This window comes from Ipomoea nil, unplaced genomic scaffold, assembly GCF_001879475.1.
Source record: "Ipomoea nil cultivar Tokyo-kokei standard unplaced genomic scaffold, Asagao_1.1 scaffold1948, whole genome shotgun sequence".
In the NCBI taxonomy this organism is placed as follows: Eukaryota; Viridiplantae; Streptophyta; class Magnoliopsida; order Solanales; family Convolvulaceae; genus Ipomoea; species Ipomoea nil.
Genome location: NW_017618376.1, coordinates 93 through 15,076, shown reverse-complemented (window position 1 = coordinate 15,076; position 14,984 = coordinate 93). Strand labels below are relative to the sequence as shown.

General features: G+C 29.5%; 8 non-coding genes across 8 annotated transcripts; all 8 read right to left on the bottom strand.

Moving 5' to 3' along the window:
* Window positions 1-2,326: 2,326 nt before the first annotated feature.
* On the bottom strand, window positions 2,327-2,399 carry TRNAF-GAA. Its single transcript has one exon. It is a non-coding gene; the product is annotated as a tRNA-Phe (tRNA).
* A 1,106-nt stretch (window positions 2,400-3,505) lies between these two features.
* TRNAE-UUC lies at window positions 3,506-3,577 on the bottom strand. Its single transcript has one exon. It is a non-coding gene; the product is annotated as a tRNA-Glu (tRNA).
* Window positions 3,578-3,669: 92 nt separating this feature from the next.
* Window positions 3,670-3,742, bottom strand: TRNAF-GAA. Its single transcript has one exon. It is a non-coding gene; the product is annotated as a tRNA-Phe (tRNA).
* Window positions 3,743-4,945: 1,203 nt separating this feature from the next.
* TRNAE-UUC lies at window positions 4,946-5,017 on the bottom strand. Its single transcript has one exon. It is a non-coding gene; the product is annotated as a tRNA-Glu (tRNA).
* A 2,672-nt stretch (window positions 5,018-7,689) lies between these two features.
* On the bottom strand, window positions 7,690-7,761 carry TRNAE-UUC. Its single transcript has one exon. It is a non-coding gene; the product is annotated as a tRNA-Glu (tRNA).
* Window positions 7,762-7,852: 91 nt separating this feature from the next.
* TRNAF-GAA lies at window positions 7,853-7,926 on the bottom strand. Its single transcript has one exon. It is a non-coding gene; the product is annotated as a tRNA-Phe (tRNA).
* Window positions 7,927-11,644: 3,718 nt separating this feature from the next.
* Window positions 11,645-11,717, bottom strand: TRNAF-GAA. The gene has a single exon. It is a non-coding gene; the product is annotated as a tRNA-Phe (tRNA).
* A 2,585-nt stretch (window positions 11,718-14,302) lies between these two features.
* Window positions 14,303-14,374, bottom strand: TRNAE-UUC. The gene has a single exon. It is a non-coding gene; the product is annotated as a tRNA-Glu (tRNA).
* Window positions 14,375-14,984: the final 610 nt, after the last annotated feature.

The following is a 14,984-nucleotide window of genomic DNA, read 5'->3' as shown; positions in this document are numbered from 1 at the left end:
TTTTATATTTGGAAAATTACCCGAGTATATATATTAATTACTAATTACTAAATTCTCAATTCTCTGGATCCCGATATTTTATTTATATATTATACACTTAGATTGGTATATTGTAATTGGAATTAAGTTTTATGTTATGTTTGGACATTGGATTTTTAATTATGTAGTGTTGTTTCTTTGTTCGGACTCATTATTGATTGAGGAATTTTAAATATGCATCGTTGACGTGTTGATTGGATTTTAAATTTTAAATTAATAAAAATTAATTAATTAATTAATTGCGCTAAAAAACTAGAGAATGTTAATGTTCTCAAATTGACCGAACCAAACTAAACTACAATGTTAAATAGAATGGTTTCGTCTTTTCAAAACTAAAAAAATATAAATGAAACATAGAAAAAAAAAAAAAAAAAAAAAGAACCCGAACTATAAATTTAAATTCCCACCCCTAATTGTAGGTTATTTTAATTACTATTATTACAATGCCATTAAGTAAATTTACAAGTTTATATAGATATTATTCCATGTTCTTTAAATTACTATTGCTAGTGGATTAAGTCACTATTGCAAGTCCTTTGAAAAAAAAAAAAGTCATATATTCTCGTCCGAAACGTTATTACAAGTTCATTAAATTAATATTGCATACTCACTAAGACAATATTGTAGGTACAGTAAGTCATCATAGGTCATGTATATTATTGCTATCTCACAGTCCATTAAATTAATATTGCATACTCCACACTATTGTAGGTACAGTAAGTCATCATAGGTCATGTATATTATTACTATATCACACATAAACCCGAGACCTCTAAACAAATACATTACACCATACTTTGCACTACAAATCTTCTCCAAATTCAAAGATAGGAAATCTTCCGTTGCCGGGAATTGAACTCCGGTCTCCTGGGTGAAAGCCAAATATCCTAACCGCTGGACGACAACGGAACTCTTCCATGGATCATCTGTTGAAAATTATCTATTGAAAATTATGAACTTATAATTGTATGGTTTACATTTTAAAGCATCAAAACTAAATTGCGGTGAACGTGGATCAAACACATGACCTTCAGATCTTCAGCCTGACTCTCTCCCAACTGAACTATCCCCGCATCTCATAGAAACTTTACATTCTTAATAAACGAACTTTTAGCTTTTTCTAACCATAAGTTATTATGTTCCACATATTGCTTCGCATAGTCATTATTGCGTCTTCAAACTCTGATTAAAAGTTAAAACATAGCCACGATGATTACGTTCATGAGAAACAAACCGATTTCATTACACTACACCAAACATCTCTTGTGCATGATTCAATCGTTGCCACAAGCCAAAGCCAATCACCTTTAATAACACCTCTATAATTGTTATAAAGTCTAATGTAAGCATAAAAAACTATGACATTTCCTTTGTTCATATCTATGTATCTAACTATAACAAAATGTTTTTATTTTTGGAAAATTACCCGAGTATATATATTAATTACTAATTACTAAATTCTCAATTCTCTAGATCCCGATATTTTATTTATATTATACACTTAGATTTGTATATTGTAATTGGAATTAAGTTTTATGTTATGTTTGGACATTGGATTTTTAATTATGTAGTGTTGTTTCTTTGTTCGGACTCATTATTGATTGAGGAATTTTAAATATGCATCGTTGACGTGTTGATTGGATTTTAAATTTTAAATTAATAAAAATTAATTTATTAATTAATTGCGCTAAAAAACTAGAGAATGTTAATGTTCTCAAATTGACCGAACCAAACTAAACTACAATGTTAAATAGAATGGTTTCGTCTTTTCAAAACTAAAAAAATATAAATCAAACTAAGAAAAGAAAAAAGAACCCGAACTATAAATTGAAATTCCCAACCCTAATTGTAGGTTCTTTTAATTACTATTGTTACAATGCTATTAAGTAAATTTACAAGTTTATAAAGATATTATAAAAAAGTCATATATTCTCGTCCGAAACGTTATTACAAGTTCATTAAATTAATATTACATACTCGTTAAGACACTGTTGTAGGTACAATAATTCATCATAGGTCATGTATATTATTACTATATCACACATAAACCCGAGACCTCTAAACAAATACATTACACCATACTTTGCACCACAAATCTTCTCTAAATTCAAAGATAGAAAATCTTCCGTTGCCGGGAATTGAACCCTGGTCTCCTGAGTGAAAGCCAGATATCCTAACCGCAGGACGACAACGGAACACTTCCATGGATCATCTATTGAAAATCATCTATTGAAAATTATTAACTTATAATTGTATGGTTTACATTTTAAAAGCATCAAAACTAAGTTGCGGTGAACGTGGATCGAACACGTGACCTTCAGATCTTCAGTCTGACGCTCTCCCAACTGCGTTATCCCCGCATCTCATAGAAACTTTACATTCTTAATAAACGAACTTTTAGCTTTTTCTAACCATAAGTTATTATGTTTTACATATTGCTTCGCATAGTCATTATTGCGTCTTCAAACTCTGATTAAAAGTTAAAACATAGCCACGATGATGACGTTCATGAGAAACAAACCGATTTCATTACATTACACCAAACATCTCTTGTGCATGATTCAATTGTTGTCTCAAGCCAAAGCCATTCATCTTTAATAACACCTCTATAATTGTTATAAAGTCTAATGTAAGCATAAAAAACTATGACATTTCCTTTCTTCATATCTATGTATCTAACTATAACTAAATGTTTTTATATTTGGAAAATTACCCGAGTATATATATAATTACTAATTACTAAATTCTCAATTCTCTAGATCTCGATATTTTATTTATATTATACACTTAGATTGGTATATTGTAATTGGAATTAAGTTTTATGTTATGTTTGGACAATGGATTTTTAATTATGTAGTGTTGTTTCTTTGTTCGGAGTCATTATTGATTGAGGAATTTTAAATATGCATCGTTGACGTGTTGATTGGATTTTAAATTTTAAATTAATAAAAATTAATTAATTAATTAATTGCACTAAAAAACTTGAGAATGTTAATGTTCTCAAATTGACCGAACCAAACTAAACTACAATGTTAAATAGAATGGTTTTGTCTTTTCAAAACTAAAAAAATATAAATAAAATAGAAAAAAAAAAAACCCGAACTATAAATTGAAATTCCCACCCCTAATTGTAGGTTCTTTTAATAACTATTATTACAATGCCATTAAGTAAATTTACAAGTTTATAAAGATATTATTCCATGTTCTTTAAATTACAATTGCTAGTTGATTAAGTCACTATTGCAAGTCCTTTGAAAAAAAAAAGTCATATATTCTCGTCCGAAACGTTATTACAAGTTCATTAAATTAATATTGCATACTCATTAAGACACTATTGTAGGTACAGTAAGTCATCATAGGTCATGTATATTATTACTATATCACACATAAACCCGAGACCTCTAAACAAATACATTATACCACACATTGCACTACAAATCTTCTTTAAACTCAAAGATAGGAAAGCTTCCGTTGCCGGGAATTGAACCCGGGTCTCCTGGGTGAAAGCCAGATATCCTAACCGCTGGACGACAACGGAACACTTCCATGGATCATCTGTTGAAAATCATCTATTGAAAATTATTAACTTATAATTGTATGGTTTACATTTTAAAAGCATCAAAACTAAGTTGCGGTGAACATGGATCGAACACGTGACCTTCAGATCTTCAGTCTACCGCTCTCCCAACTGAGCTATCCCCGCATCTCATAAAAACTTTACATTCTTAATAAACGAACTTTTAGCTTTTTCTAACCATAAGTTATTATGTTCCACACATTGCTTCGCATAGTCATTATTGCGTCTTCAAACTCTGATTAAAAGTTAAAACATAGCCACGATGATTACGTTCATGAGAAACAAACCGATTTCATTACACTACACCAAACATCTCTTGTGCATGATTCAATCGTTGCCACAAGCCAAAGCCAATCACCTTTAATAACACCTCTATAATTGTTATAAAGTCTAATGTAAGCATAAAAAACTATGACATTTCCTTTGTTCATATCTATGTATCTAACTATAACAAAAATTTTTTATATTTGGAAAATTACCCGAGTATATATATTAATTACTAATTACTAAATTCTCAATTCTCTAGATCCCGATATTTTATTTATATTATACACTTAGATTGGTATATTGTAATTGGAATTAAGTTTTATGTTATGTTTGGACATTGAATTTTTAATTATGTAGTGTTGTTTCTTTGTTCGGACTCATTATTGATTGAGGAATTTTAAATATGCATCGTTGACGTGTTGATTGTATTTTAAATTTTAAATTAATAAAAATTAATTAATTAATTAATTGCGCTAAAAAACTAGAGAATGTTAATGTTCTCAAATTGACCGAACCAAACAAAACTACAATGTAAATAGAATGGTTTCGTCTTTTCAAAACAAAATATATATAAATGAAACAGAGAAAAAAAAAAAAAGAACCCGAACTATAAATTGAAATTCCCACCCCTAATTGTAGGTTATTTTAATTACTATTATTACAATGCCATTAAGTAAATTTACAAGTTTATATAGATATTATTCCATGTTCTTTAAATTAGTATTGCTAGTTGATTAAGTCACTATGGCAAGTCCTTTGAAAAAAATAAAAGTCATATATTCTCGTCCGAAACGTTATTACAAGTTCATTAAATTAATATTGCATACTCATTAAGACACTATTGTAGGTACAGTAAGTCATCATAGGTCATGTATATTATTACTATATCACAGTTCATTAAATTAATATTGCATACTTATTAAGACACTATTATAGGTACAGTAATTCATCATAGGTCATGTATATTATTACTATATCACACATAAACCCGAGACCTCTAAACAATTACAATACACCATACTTTGCACCACAAATCTTCTCTAAATTCAAAGATAGGAAATCTTCCGTTGCCGGGAATTGAACCCGGGTCTCCTGGGTGAAAGCCAGATATCCTAACCGCTGGACGACAACGGAACGCTTCCATGGATCATCTGTTGAAAATCATCTATTGAAAATTATTAACTTATAATTGTCTCTCCCAACTGAGCTATCCCCGCATCTCATAGAAACTTTACATTCTTAATAAACGAACTTTTAGCTTTTTCTAAACCATAAGTTATTATGTTTTACATATTGCTTCGCATAGTCATTATTGCGTCTTCAAACTCTTGATTAAAAGTTAAAACATAGCCACGATGATTACGTTCATGAGAAACAAACCGATTTCATTACACTACACCAAACATCTCTTGTGCATGATTCAATTGTTGTCACAAGCCAAACCATTCATCTTTATAACACCTCTGATCTTTAATTATTATAAAGTCTAATGTAAGCATAAAAAACTATGACATTTCCTTTGTTCATATCTATGTATCTAACTATAACAAAATGTTTTTATATTTGGAAAATTACCCGAGTATATATATTAATTACTAATTACTAAATTCTCAATTCTCTAGATCCCGATATTTTATTTATATTATACACTTAGATTGGTATATTGTAATTGGAATTAAGTTTTATGTTATGTTTGGACAATGGATTTTTAATTATGTAGTGTTGTTTCTTTGTTCGGACTCATTATTGATTGAGGAATTTTAAATATGCATCGTTGACGTGTTGATTGGATTTTAAATTTTAAATTAATAAAAATTAATTAATTAATTAATTGCGCTAAAAACTAGAGAATGTTAATGTTCTCAAATTGACCGAACCAAACTCAACTACAATGTTAAATAGAATGGTTTCGTCTTTTCAAAACTAAAAAAATATAAATGAAACAGAGAAAAAAAAAAAAAAGAACCCGAACTATAAATTGAAATTCCCACCCCTAAATGTAGGTTATTTAAATTACTATTATTACAATGCCATTAAGTAAATTTATAAGTTTATATAGATATTATTCCATGTTCTTTAAATTACTATTGCTAAGTTGATTAAGTCACTATTGCAAGTCCTATTGGAAAAAAAAAAGTAAATTAATATTCTCGTGCCGAAAAACGTTATTACAAAGTTCATTAAAACATTGAAACTATTGTAGTACATAATTCATCATAGGTCATGTACATTATTACTATATCACACATAAACCCGAGACCTTTGAACAAATACATTACACCATACTTTGCACTACAAAATCTTCTCTAAATTCAAAGATAGGAAAGCTTCCGTTGCCGGGAATTGAACCCGGTCTCCTGGGTGAAGCCTGAATATCCTAGCCGCTGGACGACAACGGAACGCTTCCATGGATCATCTGTTGAAAATCATCTATTGAAAATTATTAACTTATAATTGTATGGTTTACATTTTAAAAGCATCAAAACTAAATTGCGGTGAACGTGGATCAAACACATGACCTTCAGATCTTCAGTCTAGACGCTCTCCCAACTGACTATCCCCACATCTCATAGAAACTTTACATTCTTAATAAACGAACTTTTAACTTTTTCTAACCATAAGTTATTATGTTCCACATATTGCTTCGCATAGTCATTATTGCGTCTTCAAACTCTGATTAAAAGTTAAAACATAGCCACGATGATTACGTTCATGAGAAACAAACCGATTTCATTACACTACACCAAACATCTCTTGTGCATGATTCAATCGTTGCACAAGCCAAAGCCAATCACCTTTAATAACACCTCTATTAATTGTTATAAAGTCTAATGTAAGCATAAAAAACTATGACATTTCCTTTGTTCATATCTATGTATCTAACTATAACAAAATGTTTTTCTATTTGGAAAATTACCCGAGTATATATATTAATTACTAATTACTAAATTCTCAATTCTCTAGATCCGATATTTTATTTATTTTATACACTTAGATTGGTATATTGTAATTGGAATTAAGTTTTATGTTATGTTTGGACAATGGATTTTTAATTATGTAGTGTTGTTTCTTTGTTCGGACTCATTATTGATTGAGGAATTTAAATATGCATCGTTGACGTGTTGATTGGATTTTAAATTTTAAATTAATAAAAATTAATTAATTAATTAATTGCGCTAAAAAACTAGAGAATGTTAATGTTCTCAAATTGACCGAACCAAACTAAACTACAATGTTAAATAGAATGGTTTCGTCTTTACAAAACTAAAAAAATATAAATGAAACAGAGAAAAAAAAAAAAAAAAAAGAACTCGAACTGTAAATTGAAATTCCCACCCCTAATTGTGGTTATTTTAATTACTATTATTACAATGCCATTAAGTAAATTTTCAAGTTTATATAGATATTATTCCATGTTCTTTAAATTACTGTTGCTAGTTGATTAAGTCACTATTGCAAGTCCTTTGAAAAAAAAAAAAGTCATATCATTCTTCGTCCGAAACGTTATTACAAGTTCATTAAATTAATATTGCACGTTATTACAAGTTCATTAATTAATATTGCATACTCATTAAGACACTATTGTAGGTACAAGTAAGTCATCATAGGTCATGTATATTATTACTATCATCACAGTTCCATTAAATTAATATTGCATACTCATTAGACACTATTGTAGGTTCAGTAATTCATCATAGGTCATGTATATTATTACTATATCACACATCAACCCGAGACCTCTAAACAAATACATTACACCATACTTTGCACTACTAAATCTTCTCTAAATTGATAGATAGGAAATCTTCCGTTGCCGGGAATTGAACCCAGGTCTCCTGGGTGAAAGCCAAATATCCAAACCGCTGGACGACAACGGAACGCTTACATGGATCATCTGTTGAAAATCATCTATTGAAAATTATTAACTTATAATTGTATGGTTTACATTTTAAAGAATTAAAAACTAAGTTGCGGTGAACGTGGATCAAACACGTGACCTTCAGATCTTCAGTCTGACGCTCTCCCAACTGAGCTATCCCGCATCTCATAGAAACTTTACATTCTTAATTACACTTTTTCAAACCATAAGTTATTATGTTCACATATTGCTTCGCATAGTCATTATTGCATCTTCAAACTCTGATTAAAAGTTAAAACATAGCCACGATGATTACGTTCATGAGAAACAAACCGATTTCATTACACTACACCAAACATCTCTTGTGCATGATTCAATCATTGCCACAAGCCAAAGCCAATCACCTTTAATAACACCTCTATAATTGTTATAAAGTCTAATGTAAGCATAAAAAACTATGACATTTCCTTTGTTCATATCTATGTATCTAACTATAACAAAATGTTTTTCTATTTTGGAAAATTACCCGAGTATATATATTAATTACTAATTACTAAATTCTCAATTCTCTAGATCCCGATATTTTATTTATATTGTACACTTAGATTGGTATATTGTATTTGGAATTAAGTTTTATGTTATGTTTGGACATTGGATTTTTAATTATGTAGTGTTGTTTCTTTGTTCGGACTCATTATTGATTGAGGAATTTTAAATATGCATCGTTGACGTGTTGATTGGATTTTAAATTTTAAATTAATAAAAATTAATTAATTAATTAATTGCGCTAAAAAACTAGAGAATGTTAGTGTTCTCAAATTGACCGAACCAAACTAAACAACAATGTTAAATAGAATGATTTCGTCTTTTCAAAAACTAAAAAATATAAATGAAACAGAGAAAAAAAAAAAAAAAAAAAGAACCCGAACTATAAATTGAAATTCCCAACCCTAATTGTAGGTTCTTTTAATTACTATTACTACAATGCCATTAAGTAAATTTACAACTTTATAAAGATATTATTCCATGTTCTTTAAATTACTATTGCTAGTGATTAAGTCACTATTGCAAATCCTTTGAAAAAAATAAAGTCATATATTCTCGTCCGAAACGTTATTACAAGTTCATTAAATTAATATTGCATACTCATTAAGACAATATTGTAGGTACTGTAAGTCATCATAGGTCATGTATATTATTACTATCTCACAGTCCATTAAATTAATATTGCATACTCCACACTATTGTAGGTACATAAGTCATCATAGGTCATGTATATTATTACTATATCACACATAAACCCGAGACCTCTAAACAAATACATGACACCATACTTTGCACTACAAAACTTCTCTAAATTGATAGATAGGAAATATTCCGTTGCCGGGAATTGAACTCCGGTCTCCTGGGTGAAAGCCAAATATCCTAATCGCTGGACGACAACGGAACGCTTCCATGGATCATCTGTTGAAAATCATCTATTGAAAATTATTAACTTATAATTGTATGGTTTACATTTTAAAAGCATCAAAACTAAATTGCAGTGAACATGGATCGAACACGTGACCTTCAGATCTTCAATCTGACTCACTCCCAACTAAACTATCCCCCAATCTCATAAAAACTTTACATCTTAATAAAACGAACTTTTAGCTTTTTCTAACCATAAGTTATTATGTTTCCACATATTGCTTCGCATAGTCATTATTGCGTCTTCAAACTCTGATTAAAAGTTAAAAACATAGCCACGATGAATACGTTCATGAGAAACAAACCGATTTCATTACACTACACCAAACATCTCTTGTGCATGATTCAATCGTTGCCACAAGCCAAAGCCAATCACCCTTAATAACACCTCTATAATTGTTATAAAGTCTAATGTAAGCATAAAAAACTATGACATTTCCTTTGTTCATATCTATGTATCTAACTATAACAAAATGTTTTTCTATTTGGAAAATTACCCGAGTATATATATTAATTACTAATTACTAAATTCTCAATTCTCTAGATCCCGATATTTTATTTATATTATACACTTAGATTGGTATATTGTATTTGGAATTAAGTTTTATGTTATGTTTGGACATTGGATTTTTAATTATGTAGTGTTGTTTCTTTGTTCGGACTCATTATTGATTGAGGAATTTTAAATATGCATCGTTGACGTGTTGATTGGATTTTAAATTTTAAATTAATAAAAATTAATTAATTAATTAATTGCGCTAAAAAACTAGAGAATGTTAGTGTTCTCAAATTGACCGAACCAAACTAAACAACAATGTTAAATAGAATGATTTCGTCTTTTCAAAACTAAAAAAATATAAATAAACAGAGAAAAAAAAAAAAAAAAAGAACCCGAACTATAAATTGAAATTCCCACCCCTAATTGTAGGTTCTTTTAATTACTATTACTACAATGCCATTAAGTAAATTTACAAGTTTATAAAGATATTATTCCATGTTCTTTAAATTACTATTGCTAGTTGATTAAGTCACTATTGCAAATCCTTTGAAAAAAATAAAGTCATATATTCTCGTCCGAAACGTTATTACAAAGTTCATTAAATTAATATTGCATACTCATTAAGACAATACTGTAGGTACAGTAAGTCATCATAGGTCATGTATATTATTACTATCTCACAGTTCATTAAATTAATATTGCATACTCCACACTATTGTAGGTACAGTAAGTCATCATAGGTCATGTATATTATTACTATATCACACATAAACCCGAGACCTCTAAACAAATACATGACACCATACTTTGCACTACAAAACTTCTCTAAATTGATAGATAGGAAATCTTCCGTTGCCAGGAATTGAACTCCGGTCTCCTGGGTGAAAGCCAGATATCCTAACCGCTGGACGACAACGGAACGCTTCCATGGATCATCTGTTGAAAATCATCTATTGAAAATTATTAACTTATAATTGTATGGTTTACATTTTAAAAGCATCAAAACTAAATTGCAGTGAACGTGGATCGAACACGTGACCTTCAGATCTTCAGTCTGACTCACTCCCAACTAACTATTCCCCAATCTCATAAAAACTTTACATTCTTAATAAACGAACTTTTAGCTTTTTCTAACCATAAGTTATTATCTTCCACATATTGCTTCGCATAGTCATTATTGCGTCTTCAAACTCTGATTAAAAGTTAAAACATAGCCACGATGAATACGTTCATGAGAAACAAACCGATTTCATTACACTACACCAAACATCTCTTGTGCATGATTCAATTGTTGCCACAAGCCAAAGCCAATCACCTTTAATAACACCTCTATAATTGTTATAAAGTCTAATGTAAGCATAAAAAACTTTGACATTTCCTTTGTTCATATCTATGTATCTAACTATAACAAAATGTTTTTATATTTGGAAAATTACCCGAGTATATATATTAATTACTAATTACTAAATTCTCAATTCTCTAGATCCCGTGACCTTCAGATCATCAGTCTGACTCTCTCCCAACTGAACAAAATGTTAATATGTTCCACATATTTGCTAACAAAATGTTTTTAATATTCTCGTCCGAAACGTTATTACAAGTTCATTAAATTAATATTGCATAGTCGTTAAGACACTATTGTAGGTACAATAATTCATCATAGGTCATGTATATTATTACTATATCACACATAAACCCGAGACCTCTAAACAAATACATTACACCATACTTTGCACCACAAATCTTCTCTAAATTTAAAGATAGGAAATCTTCCGTTGCGGGAATTGAACCCGGGTCTCCTGAGTGAAAGCCAGATATCCTAACCGCAGGACGACAACGGAACACTTCCATGGATCATCTGTTGAAAATCATCTATTGAAAATTATTAACTTATAATTGTATGGTTTACATTTTAAAAGCATCAAAACTAAGTTGCAGTGAACGTGGATCGAACACGTGACCTTCAGATCTTCAGTCTGACGCTCTCCCAACTGCGTTATCCCCGCATCTCATAGAAACTTTACATTCTTAATAAACGAACTTTTAGCTTTTTCTAACCATAAAGTTATTAAGTTTTACATATTGCTTCGCATAGTCATTATTGCGTCTTCAAACTCTTGATTAAAAGTTAAAACATAGCCACGATGATTACGTTCATGAGAAACAAACCGATTCCATTACATTACACCAAACATCTCTTGTGCATGATTCAATTGTTGTCACAAGCCAAAGCCATTCATCTTTAATAACACCTCTATAATTGTTATAAAGTCTAATGTAAGCATAAAAACCTATGACATTTCCTTTCTTCATATCTATGTATCTAACTATAACTAAATGTTTTTATATTTGGAAAATTACCCGAGTATATATATTAATTACTAATTACTAAATTCTCAATTCTCTAGATCTCGATATTTTATTTATATTATACACTTAGATTGATATATTGTAATTGGAATTAAGTTTTTATGTTATGTTTCGACATTGGTTTTTTAATTATGTAGTGTTGTTTCTTTGTTCGGACTCATTATTGATTGAGGAATTTTAAATATGCATCGTTGACGTGTTGATTGGATTTTAAATTTTAAATTAATAAAAATTAATTAATTAATTAATTGCACTAAAAAACTTGAGAATGTTAATGTTCTCAAATTGACCGAACCAAACTAAACTACAATGTTAAATAGAATGGTTTCGTCTTTTCAAAACTAAAAAAATATAAATCAAATAGAGAAAAAAAAAAAAATAACCCGAACTATAAATTGAAATTCCCACCCCTAATTGTAGGTTCTTTTAATTACTATTACTACAATGCCATTAAGTAAATTTACAAGTTTATAAGATATTATTCCATGTTCTTTTAAATTACTATTGCTAGTTGATTAAGTCACTATTGCAAGTCCTTTGAAAAAAAAAAGTCATATATTCTCGTCCGAAACGTTATTACAAGTTCATTAAATTAATATTGCATACTCATTAAGACAATATTGTAGGTACAGTAAGTCATCTCATCACAGGACACTATTGTAGGTACAGTAAGTCATCATAGTCATGTATATTATTACTATATCACACATAAACCCGAGACCTCTAAACAAATACATACACCATACTTTGCACTACAAATCTTCTCTAAATTCAAAGATAGGAAATCTTCCGTTGCCGGAATTGAACCCGGTCTCCTGGGTGAAAGCCAGATATCCTAACGCTGGACGACAACGGAACGCTTCCATGGATCATCTGTTGAAAATCATCTATTGAAAATTATTAACTTATAATTGTATGGTTTACATTTTAAAAGCATCAAAACTAAGTTGCGGTGAACATGGATCGAACACGTGACCTTCAGATCTTCAGTCTACCGCTCTTCCAACTGAGCTATCCCCATATCATAGAAACTTTACATTCTTAATAAACGAACTTTTGGCTTTTTCTAACCATAAGTTATTATGTTCCACACATTGCTTCGCATAGTCATTATTGCGTCTTCAAACTCTGATTAAAAGTTAAAACATAGCCACGATGAATACGTTCATGAGAAACAAACCGATTTCATTACACTACACCAAACATCTCTTGTGCATGATTCAATCGTTGCCACAAGTCAAAGCCAATCACCTTTAATAACACCTCTATAATTGTTATAAAGTCTAATGTAAGCATAAAAAACTATGACATTTCCTTTGTTCATATCTATGTATCTAACTATAACAAAATGTTTTTATATTTGGAAAATTACCCGAGTATATATATTAATTACTAATTACTAAATTCTCAATTCTCTAGATCCCGATATTTTATTTATATTATACACTTAGATTGGTATATTGTAATTGGAATTAAGTTTTATGTTATGTTTGGACATTGAATTTTTAATTATGTAGTGTTGTTTCTTTGTTCGGACTCATTATTGATTGAGGAATTTTAAATATGCATCGTTGACGTGTTGATTGTATTTTAAATTTTAAATTAATAAAAATTAATTAATTAATTAATTGCGCTAAAAAACTAGAGAATGTTAATGTTCTCAAATTGACCGAACCAAACTAAACTACAATGTTAAATAGAATGGTTTCGTCTTTTCAAAACAAAAATATATAAATGAAACAGAGAAAAAAAAAAAAAAAGGAACCCGAACTATAAATTGAAATTCCCACCCCTAATTGTAGGTTATTTTAATTACTATTATTACAATGCCATTAAGTAAATTTACAAGTTTATATAGATATTATTCCATGTTCTTTAAATTACTATTGCTAGTTGATTAAGTCACTATTGCAAGTCCTTTGAAAAAAAAAAAGTCATATATTCTCGTCCGAAACGTTATTACAAGTTCATTAAATTAATATTGCATACTCATTAAGACACTATTGTAGGTACAGTAAGTCATCATAGGTCATGTATATTATTACTATATCACAGTTCATTAAATTAATATTGCATACTCATTAAGACACTATTGTAGGTACAGTAATTCATCATAGGTCATGTATATTATTACTATATCACACATAAACCCGACCTCTAAACAAATACATTACACCATACTTTGCACACAAATCTTCTCTAAATTCAAAGATAGGAAATCTTCCGTTGCCGAGAATTGAACCCGGGTCTCCTGGGTGAAAGCCAAATATCCTAACCGCTGGACGACAACGGAACGCTTCCATGGATCATCTGTTGAAAATCATCTATTGAAAATTATTAACTTTAATTGTCTCTCCCAACTGAGCTATCCCCGCATCTCATAGAAACTTTACATTCTTAATAAACGAACTTTTAGCTTTTTCTAACCATAAGTTATTATGTTTTACATATTGCTTCGCATAGTCATTATTGCGTCTTCAAACTCTTGATTAAAAGTTAAAACATAGCCACGATGATTACGTTCATGAGAAACAAACCGATTTCATTACACTACACCAAACATCTCTTGTGCATGATTCAATTGTTGTCACAAGCCAAAGCCATTCATCTTTAATAACACCTCTATCTTTAATTGTTATAAAGTCTAATGTAAGCATAAAAATTATGACATTCCTTTGTTCATATCTATGTATCTAACTATAACTAAATGTTTTTATATTTGGAAAATTACCCGAGTATATATATTAATTACTAATTACTAAATTCTCAATTCTCTAGATCCCGATATTTTATTTCTATTATACACTTAGATTGGTATATTGTAATTGAATAAGTTTATGTTATGTTTGGACATTGGATTTTTAATTACGTAGTTGCCTTGTTGTTCGGACTCATTATTGATT